The 11,356-nt window shown below is 36.1% G+C and overlaps 1 non-coding gene across 1 annotated transcript; it reads right to left on the bottom strand.

Annotated features, from left to right (window-relative positions):
• Positions 1 to 244: 244 nt before the first annotated feature.
• Positions 245 to 350, bottom strand: LOC125089711 (U6 spliceosomal RNA). The gene has a single exon (XR_007124031.1). It is a non-coding gene; the product is annotated as a U6 spliceosomal RNA (small nuclear RNA).
• Between the last annotated feature and the right edge of the window lie 11,006 nt (positions 351 to 11,356).

Here is an 11,356-nt window from a genome sequence, read left to right as displayed (position 1 = left end):
GGTTTTCATAGCAGCCACTCTGACAGGAGTAAAATGATATCTCATTATGGTTTTGTTTTGTTTTCTCATTATGGTTTTGATTTGCATTTCCCTGATGATAAGTGGTGTTGAACCTCTTTTTATGTATCCATTGGCTATCTGTATGTCTTTGGAAAAATGTCTATTTAGGTTCTCTGACCATTTCCTTCCTTCCTTCCTCCCTTCCTTTCTTTCTTTTGTAATATTTTTTATTGCCCATGTTTTAAAAAATATGGAATGTTTCGTGAATTTGCTTGGCATCCTTGCACAGGGGCATGCTAACCTTCTCTGTATTGTTTCCATTTTAGTACATGTGCTGCCAAATTGAGCAGTCTCTGCCTTTTCTTTAATTGGATTATTTGTAAGTTTTATGTTTTGTGTGTGTGTGTGTGTGTGTGTGTTTGGGGGGTTCTGTGTTGGGTATTATGAGTTCTTCATATATTTTGGATATTAAACCCTTTTCAGGTATCTTCTCCTATTCAGTATGTTGTCTTTTCCTTTTATTCTTATTGTTTCCTTCATTGTGCAAAAGCTCTTCAGTTTGATGTAGTCAAACTGTTTATTTTTGCTTTTGTTTCCCTTGCCTAAGGAGACATATCCAGAAAAATATTGTGAACACCAATGTCCAAGTTTTTACTGCCTATGTTCTCATTTAGGAGTTTTATGGTTTCAGGTCTAGGGCTTTAATCTATTTGAGTTTGGGGTTTTGTTTTGTTTTGGAGAGGTGAGGGAAGGACAAAAGGAGAGGGAGAGAGAGAATCATAAGCAGGCTCCATGTCCAGCACAGAGCTTGATGTAGGGCTTGATCTCATGATTCTAAGACCATGAACTGAACTGAAATCAAAAGTTGAATGCTTAACAGACTGAGCCATCCAGGCTCCCCCAACAATATTAATTCCACCAAGATGATATATATTTCCATTTATTTATGTCCTCTTCAATTTTGTTCATCAATGTCCTACAGTTTTCAAAGTACAGTTCTTTCACTTTCTTATTTAAATTTATTACTAAGTATTTTATTCTTTTTGATGCAATTGTAAATGGGATTCGTTTCTTAATTTCTCTTTCTACTACTTTGTAATTAGGGCATATAAATGCATAGACTTCTGTATATTGATTTTGCATCCTGCCATTTTTCTGAATTCATTAACTAGTTCCCGTAGTTTTTTGGTGGAGTCTTTAGGGTTTTCATATCATCTACTAATAGTGATAGCTTTACTTTTTTCTTACCAATGTGGATAATTTACTCCTTTTTTTTGTCTGATTGCTGTGGCTATGATTTACAGTACTATGTTGAATAAAAGTGGTGAGAGTGGCCATCCTTGTCTTGTTCCTGATCTTAGAGGAAAATCTTTCAGCTTTTCACAGTGAGGTATGATGTTAGCTCTGAGTTTGCCGTATACGAACTTTATTATGTTGAGGTACATTTACCTACTTTGTTGAGAGCTTTTTATCATGAATGATATTGAATCTTATTAAATGCTTTTTCTACATCTATTAAGATGATTGTATGATTTTTATCCTTCATTTTATTCATGCAGTGTATCATGTTGATTGATTTGTAGATATTGAATCATCCTTGCACCCTGGACTAAATCCTACTCAATCGTGGTGAATGATCCTCTTAAGGTATTGTTGAATTCAGTTTGCCAATATTTTGTTGAAGATTTTTGCATCTCTGTCCATCAGGGATAAAAAATATATATATATTTTTGTAGTGTCTTTGTCTGGTTTTGTTATCAGGGTAATAGTGGGCTCATAGAATGAGTTTATAAACATTCCTTCCTCTTTTTTTTTTTTTTTTAGAATAGTTTGAGAAGGATATAAATTGACACTTCTCAGGGTGTCTGGGTGGCTCAGTCAAGTTTCTGCCTTCAGCTCATGTTATGATCTCAGGGTCCTGGGATCGAGCCCCATATCAGGCTCCCTCCCTGCTCAGTGGGAAATCTACTTCTCCCTCTCTTACTCCCTCTGCTTGTGTTCCCTCTCTCACTGTGTCTCTCTCTGTAAAATAAATTAACAAAATCTTTTTTTAAATTAACTATTATTTAAAATGTTCAGTAGATAAAAGAAAACCAAAGCTGGTGGCATCACAATCCTGGACTTCAAGCTCTATTACAAAGCTGTAATCATCAAGACAGTATGGTACTGGCACAAAAACAGATACACAGATCAATGGGGCAGAATAGAGAACCTCAACTCTATGGTCAACTAATCTTCGACAAAACAGAAGAGAATATCCAATGGAAAAAGGATAGTCTCTTCAACAAACGGTACTGGAAAAACAGGACAGCCACATACAGAAGAATAAAACTGGACCATTTCCTTAAACCATTCACAAAAATAGACTCAAAATGGATGAAAGACCTAAATGTGAGACAGAAATACATCAAAATTGTAGAGGAGAACACAGGCAGCAACTTCTGTGACCTCAGCCACAAAAACTTCTTGCTAGACATATCTCCAAAAACAAGTGAAACAAAGACAAAAATGAACTATTGAGACGTCATCAAGATAAAAAGCTTTTGCACACCAAAGGAAACAATCAACAAAATTAAAAGACAACTGACAGAATGGGAGAAGATATTTGTAAATGCCTTATCAGGTAAAGGGCCAGTATCCGAAATCTATGAATAACTTATCAAACTAAACACCAAAGAACCAAAAAATCCAGTCAAGAAATGGGCAGAACACATGAACCGACACTTCTCAAAAGAAGACATACTAATGGCCAACAGACACATGAAAAAATGCTCAACACAACTTGTCATCAGGGAAATAAAAATCAAAAACCACAATGAGATATCACCTCACATCAGTCAGAATGGCTAAAATTAACCACTCAAGAAATGACATATGTTGGTAAGGATGAAGACAAGGGGAACCTTCTTACACTATTGGTGGGAATGCAAGCTGGTGCAGCCACTCTGGAAAACAGTATGGAGGTTCCTCAAAAAGTTGAAAATAGAGCTAACCTATGACCCAGCAATTATACTATTAGGAATTTACCACAAATATACAAATGTAGTAGTCTGAAGGTGCATCTGTACCCCAATGTTTATAGTAACAACATCCACAATAGCCAAACTATGGAAAGAACCCAGATGTCCTCCAACAGATGAATGGATAAAGATGCGGTATATATATATAATGGAATACTACTCAGCTATCAAAAAAGTGAAATCTTGTCATTTGCAATGATGTGGATGGAATTAGAGGGTATTAAGCTAAGTGAAATAAGTCAATCAGAGAAAGATAATAATCATATGATCTCACTCATAAGTGGAATTTAAGAAAGAAAACAGAGGATCATAGAGGAAGAGAGGAAAAAAATAAAAGACAAAATCAGAGAGGGAGACAGAATGTAAGAAACTCTTAATCATAGGAAACAAACAGGTTTGCTGGGGGGGGGATGGTGTAACTGGATGATGGAAATCAAGGAGGGTAATTGATGTAATGAACCACTCACCTCTACCTCTGAAACCAATAATACATTATATGTTAATTAATTGAATTTAAATAAAAAATAAAACTGAAGAAAAATGTTTAGCAGAATTCACTTGTGGAGGCATCTGGTCTCAGATTATTTTGTTAGGAGGTTTTTTTTTTAAATTATTGATTCAATTTCATTACTAGTAATCAGTCTGTTCTATTACTTCCTGATTAAGTCTCAGAAGATTGTATGTTTCTAAAAATTTCTCAATTTCCTCTAGGTTGTCCAATTTGTTGGCATATAAGTTTTTGTAACAGTCTCATAATCCTTTGTATGTCTATGGTGTCAGTTGTAACTTCTTTTCTTTCATTTATTTTTTATTTTTTTAATTTATTTTTATTTTTTAGATGATTTTATTCATTTATTTGAGAGAGCACAAGCGAGGGGAAGAGTAGAGGGGGAGAGAGAGGGAGAGAATCTCAAGCAGACTCTGCCCTGAGCGTGGAGCCACATGCAGGGCTCAATCTAATGACCCTGAGATCATGACCTGAGCCGAAACCAAGAGTCAGATGCTCAACCGACTGAACCACTGAGGTGCCCCTTCTTTTTCATTTTTTATTTTATTTATCTGAGTCCTTGCTTTTTCTTTGTTTCTTGATGAGTCTGGTTAAAGGATTACCAATTTTATTTTTTTAAAGAACTAACTCTTAGTTTCATTTACCTTTTTTATTTTTTTTTTTTTTTTGGTCTCATTTTAAAAATTTCTGTTCTGATTTTTATTATTTCCTTCCTTCTGTCTATTTTGGGCTTTGTTTGTTATTCTTTTTCCAGATCCTTTAGGTGTAAAGTTAGATTGTTTGAGACTTTTCTTGTTTCTTGAGGTAGGTCTGTATTACTATAAACTACCTTCTTAAAACTGTTTTTGCTATGTCCCAAAGATATTGAACTCTTGTGTTTCCATTTTCATTTGACTCCATGTATTTTTTTTATTTTTTTGGTTTCCTTGTTGACCCATTGTTGAGTAGCATTCTGTTTAGCCTCCATGTATTTGTATTTTTTCCTGTTTTTTTTTTCTTGTAATTGATTTCTGGTTTCATGATATATTGTGGTTGGAAGGATGCTTAATATAATTTCAGCCTTCTTCAATTTATTGAGACTTGTTCTATAGCCTAATGTTCATGTAGCCTAACATGGAAAATGTTCTGTGTGCCTTGAAAAGAATGTATATTATGCTGTTTGAATGAAATGTTCAGCATTATTTATTAATTCCATCTGGTCTAATGTGTTGTTCAAAGCCACTGTTTCCTTGTTGATTTTCTGTCTAAATGATGTATCATTAATGCAAGTGGGTTGTTAAAGTTCCCTACTATTATTGCACTACTCTCATTTTCTCCCTTTATGTCTGTTAGTATTTGCTTTACATATTTAGTTGATCCTATGCTGAGGACATAGATATTTACAATTCTTATATACTCTTCTTAGATCATTCCCTTTATCATTATGTAGTGCCTTTCTTTGTTTCTTGTTACAGTCTTTGCTTAGTCTATTTTGTGTGATATAAATATTCCTACCACAGTTTTTGTTTTTGTTTTGTTTTGTTTCCGTCTGCATGGAATATCTTTTTCTATCCCTTCGCTTTTAGTCTCTATGTATCTTTAGGTCTAAAGTGAGTTTCTTGTAAGAAACATATAGATGAGTCTTGTATTTTAATACACTACATTCACCCTATTTCTTTGCAGTATTTAGTCCATTTATATTTAAGCTAATTATTGATACATATGTACTTATTGCCATTGTGTTAATTGTTTTCTGATTTCTTTTGTAGTTCCCTGTTCCTTCTCTTACTCTCTTCCCTTGAAATCTAATGGCTTTCTTTAGTGTTATGCTGGGATTCCTTTCTTTTTATTGCCTGTGTGTGTGTGTGTGTGTGTGTTAGTCTGTCTATTATAGGTTTTTGCATTTTGGTTACACATATAACATATATATGTAACATTTTATGTATATACCAGTCTATATTAAGTTGATAGCTGCTTAAGTTCAAACTCATTCTAAATATACTATATTTCCCCTCCTCTACATTTTATGCCTTTGATGTCATATTTTACATCTGTATTTTATGTATCTCTTCAGTTATTTTGGTAGATATAATTGATTTTATTGTGTCTGTCTTCTGACCTTCATATTAACATTATAAGTGATTGATCTACTGCCCTTACTACCTGGATGTCTATTTCTGCCCCCAGGTTAGAAAGTTTTCAGCTATTTTTTCTTCAAATAAATTTTCTACCCCTTCTCTCTGTCTTCTCCTTCTGGGACCTCTGTAATCCAAATGTTAGCATGCTTGGTGTTGTTCCATCCTACTATCCCCACCTTTTACTACTACAACTACTACTACTACTACTACTACTACTTCTTCTTCTTCTTTTTGCTGTTTGGAGTTGTTTGCTTTCAACTACCTTGTCTGTCAGATTGCTGATCTGTTCTGCATCCTCTAATCTATTATTCACTCTAGTGTATTTTTCATCTAACTTACTGTTTTCTTCAACTGTTTTTTTTTCTAAGATTTTATTTATTTACTTGACAGACAGAGATCACAAGTAGGCAGAGAGGCAGGCAGAGAGAGAGAGGAGTAGGCATGTTCCCCGCTGAGCAGAGAGCCCAATGTGGGGCTCAATCCCAGGACCCTGGGATCATGACCTGAGGTGAAGGCAGAGGCTTTAACCCACTGAGCCACCCAGGCACCCCTTCAACTGTTTTTTTAATATATTTTTTATTTCTTTGTTGAAGTTCTCATTGAGTTTATTCACTCTTCTCTCAAGTCTGTTGAGTATCTTTGTGGCCATTAGATACTTTACCAGGTAGATTACATTATTTCATTGAGCTCTTTTTCTGGGGTTTTGTCTTGTTCCATTGTTTGGAACATATTCCTCCATCTCTTCATTTTGCCTCTTTGTTTGTTTTTAATAGATTAGGTAGGTCAGCTACTTCTTCTGGTCTTGAAAATAGTGGTCTGTGTAAAAGTCTTGTGGTGCCCAGTAGTGCAATCCCCCCTGGGCACCAGAACCTGGTGCTCCTGTAGTGTCCCCAGTGTGGGCTGCATGAGCCCTCCTATTGTGGCTGGGTTATAAGTGCTATGGGCACACTCGTGGGTGGGGCTGCTCCTAGCCTGGCTATTAGCAATAACTGTCTAGGACTGACTTGTGCACACCCATAGCCAAGTCTTGCCCCCTAACCCTACACTGCTGGGTGAAAGGCCTTGTTTTGGCTGCTGCAGGAACGCAGGTCGGTGAGGTTAGTTCCCCTCTTCCTAGGCAAGAGTCACTCTGGGCAGGTGCAAGTCTCTACTGGAGCTGCCCACTGGGTGTGGTGGGTGACAGTCACTCTGGAAGGATGCCAGTCTCAGCTGAAGTTGCTTGCTAGGAGTGGCAATGTAGGAGCTACTTTGGACACCTGCCATGCAGGCAGGCTGGGTGGAGCAACTTTAAAGGGGTGGGGCAAACTGTGTTAGCAAGGTAAATGGAGAATGTCATAACTGCCTCCCACAGGTGTTTGATTAGAAGCTGAAGGAAGGCAAGAGAAATGGTACCAACTAGCCCTTCCAGTCCCAGAGAAAGCTTCTGCAGATCCCTGCCCCTCTGGCATATGTCCTAAAATTATTCAAAAAATCTTTCCCATATAACCCAGGTGCTTTTCAAGTTGCTGCTTCTGTACTAGGTCTCAGACCAAGTGATACAGGGCACTGGCTTTCTATGAGCAGAGTTTTAGCCATCTAGTTCTTCCAGAGTTAAGCCCTCCTGATTTCCAAAGCCAGACATTCTGGGAGCTCATCTTCGTATTGCAGGTACCTAGGGCCGACGGTGCCCAGTGTGGGACTTGACCTCCTCACTCCTCTCTGCCTGTGATATTTTCTCACTTGTGGGTTGCCACACCAGGGGTTTGGTTGGCAACAGTATCTCTGCCTCTCCCACCTTTCTTGATATAGTCTTCTGTCTTTAGCCATGAATAGTCTGTTCTGTCAGTCTTTAGGTCATTTTTAGAGTGAGTTGCTTTGTTACACATAGTTGCCTCGGGGTGTCTGTGGGAGGATGTGAATTCAGGATCCTCCTACTCTGCCATTTTCCCTGGCTCTCTTCTTCATCTATTCTGATAAGGACATCAGTCATATTGGATTAGAACCCACCCTAATGACCCGATTTCAACTTAATTAACTCTTTAAAGTTCCTATCTCCAAATAAATTTACATTCTGAGGTACTAGGCTTTAGGACTTCAAAATATGAATTTGTGTGTGTGTTGGGGTGGGGGGACAGAATTCAGCTCATAACACCATGGCAGGACTAATACTGCATCTCTACCTGTTCTTCTCCACATACACCTATGTTGTGATCTAAGCCTTTGGCTACATGCCCTCCCCCTGACAAGACTCGGAGCTCCATTTGGATAGAAGCAATGTGTCACTCAACTCTGAGTCCCCAGACATGGAACCGTTAACCACTGGTTTCCAGGAGTTATTCAAAAGCTTGAACACACTCTAAATTTTGGGGAAACCACTCATTAATAGAACAAGTTCTTCTTAGAGAAGAAATAGATGGCCAAGGACAAATTCCAGCCCACTGATGTATTTTGTTTGGCCACATTGTTGTTGTTTTATGAAATCAAGAGATTTTATTTTAAAAAAATCTAGAGTTTTCACTTCTTTGAAAAATGTAGAGATTTGGCAATTCAAGTCTTTGTTCCTGTATAGCAATAGTCAGCTTGGACATATTAGTAGCTGTCACCTTTATTTCTTTTTCTAGTTTATATTATGAATACAATTTATTATGAATTCTCATGTACTTGTCATATAACTAGCAATTATTAAAATGTTTCCAATCTCATTTCACCTATTCCTCTCCATTATTTTGTTTTTTGCTTAAATATTTTTAAAACAAATTCCACACATTTTAGTATGCCTTTGTAACTGAAAAAAGATTTTTTAACATAACCACTATGCCATTGTTATATCTTTAAAAATAAGCAATATTTCCTTAATAGCATCTAATATACAGTATATACTCATATTTTCTTACCTCAAAATTGTCTTTTTTATAATTAGTTGTTCCAATCAAGATTCAAAATTACTAATCACATTTGAATGATATATTTCTTAAAACCCTTTTAAAATATCATTTAATCTAAAAAACTGGGTCATTTATCTTATACAATGCTCTAGAATTTAGAGTTTGGCTGGTTGTTTCCTAATGGCATCATTTAATTTGTTCTTCTAGCTTTCATACTTCCTATAAACTGCTGTTTGACCCAAGGCAACACTATTCAATGTTACTTTCTAAAGGGATGCAAATTTTTTATGTCTATGCTGTCCAATAGAGTAGTCATGACTGCATGTGATGAGTAAGCCCTCGAAATAACTAAGGAACTGAATTTTCCAGCCTGCCTTGTAGCTATCTACAGCTATGATCTAGGGTTTAGTGGGTAGAAGAAGGGACTTCTAGATCTTGCCTCTAAAGGGAAGAGAGTTAGTTTTCACTCTCCCTTCTTCAGACTTCAGACTTCTGCCTGACATGTGACTGTAATGATGACTATGAAACACCATAAGCATGCAAGCAATATTCTAGAGATGACAGAGAAATTGGAATGAACCTGGATCTCCAATACCATAGCAACCCCAGACTCTTGGTGTTTAAACTATTATGGGAGACTTCAACTTCTATCTTACTTAAGTCACTGTTAGTTTGGATCTTTCTAGAAAGCAAACAGATCACTAACTTATACATATCCCATTTAACTTATCACATGAGACCATGGGGGTAGAAAAAGGCTCTTAAGGACCATATGTAATAGGAGTACTGTTTCTGTGGATGTCAGTTATCCTTTTTCCTCAATCTGCTGAATGTGTCTTCAATTATCTATTAGACTAGAACTATTTGTCTATGAGATAATTATCTAAGACCAATAGATTTTGCAGGGATAGCATATGCATGAACTCAATAAGGGATCCTCCCTCACAGAGGCCAACCCTGCCACTGTTGACTACCTAATTTTCTAGCAGGGTAGCAAACCTTAGCACCAGGATGATACCATTCCTCTAGGGTCCTGACAGCTAGTTAATTGTTGTCAGGTTGATTTTATTTGGCCCCTTTCATCATGTAGACTATAACAAGAATAAATCCTTAAATGTGCATTTGGATAGGCATCCTCTATCCATCATTCCTTTGCCAGTACTAACATCTATCCACTTATTGAGTGGATACTAACATGCTTACTAACATACTACTTACATGCATACTAACATGCTTTCTTAGTCAATATTCCCTCTAAACAAAAATTTATTTAATGGCAAAAAAAATGCAAAGCAGTAGTATAATGCTTCTGCTGTTCTTATCATGTACTCTGGCCATGAAGACCAGAACAGTAGAATGGATAAAGGAGGGAAATCATTAACATCAAGCTAAAGCTGCATGACCATTATGAAAATGAGGACAAGGCCTGTACTGTATTTTCTTGATTGGGCAGCTGGCCATCAGAATAATGATTACATTGTCCAGACTCCCTTGCAACTATCTATGGCTATGAACTAAGGGTTAGTAGATAGAAGAAGTGATGGACTCAACTTCTGGTCTTGCCTCTAAAGGGAAGGTAATAGCTTTCACTTCTTCTTCAGACTTCAGACTTCTGCTTGGCATCCAAAAGTGGTGCCAGAGGATTGACTAATTGCCCCTTCCCCTTATTCTTGTTAAGTATTAGCATAATTTAAACAGAGTCTTTAATCTCTTTCCTCTTTTTCTCTGTTGCTGTTTATAGCAGTAGCCTTCAAACTTTTTTGCCATAATTCTTCAAATGAATATTTTAAAAACATTGTTGCATGATTTTAAGTAACCTAAAGTTTTTCAGCATAAGTTTAAGTGGTTATAATTTGTGACATATTATATAGATTTAAATTTTTAACAAAATGAGATGCATCATTCTTTTAAATAAGTTCAATAGAAACCTTACAGTATAGCAATTTGAAAGCTACTAGCATCCATTAAAAAACATATATGAATAATTTCTCTTTTTAATTCGAGTGTAGCTAACATACAGTATTATATTAGTTTCAAGTGTACAATATGGTGATTCAACAATTCTGTACACTTCTCAGTGCTCATGAGGATAACCACACTCTTAATCCCCTTCACCTATTTCACCTCTCCCCCTCCCCACTTCTCTGGTAGCCATCAGTTTTGAACAAGTTCTTTTTGAAGAGTGAAAAGTTCTACATTGTATTTTTTCTCCTTGAATTCACATCTGTCTTCTACTCCCCTCACAAAATTTAATCCTCATGTACTATATTTTTATGCTTGGTCTTATATTGATCATTCTTTCCTACTCTGTGTCACAAAAATACACACATACACTGAAATTAATGTTTTTAGATTCTCTGGAACAGAGAATCTAAAAACAGATTCTCTGGAACAGAGAATCTAAAAACAGAGAATCTAAGGTTAAAAAAAAAGTCTCCTACATTGAATCAACCTTACAATTATTATGTAAACACAAATGATCAAAACAACATACATACAAAAACATTTTGATGAAAAATAATCGATATAAAAATACGAGATTTATTAGATATTCATCTCTTACTGAATTAGACAGAGCTCATAAACTATACAGCTATGGATTTATCTATGAAAAATACTCATTAGTAGAATGAAACAGGGTACAGCCTCAATTATATTCCAATTTTTAAATCTTTACAGATTTAATTTCTGAGAAGTACTATTCCTATATATACAGAGAGAGAGAGTACAACTCCTGACCTTGAGATCAAGAGTTGCATGTTCCACCAACTGAGCCAGCCAAACATCCCAAATGCAATTGCAATTAATGTCTGAAAATGATAGTTGGTAATCATGTATTTGACAGAA

The sequence above is a fragment of the Lutra lutra genome, chromosome 1 (assembly GCF_902655055.1).
Source record: "Lutra lutra chromosome 1, mLutLut1.2, whole genome shotgun sequence".
Taxonomy (NCBI): domain Eukaryota; kingdom Metazoa; phylum Chordata; class Mammalia; order Carnivora; family Mustelidae; genus Lutra; species Lutra lutra.
Note: the sequence above shows the minus strand (reverse complement) of the source record. Positions and strands in the feature narration are given on the sequence as shown.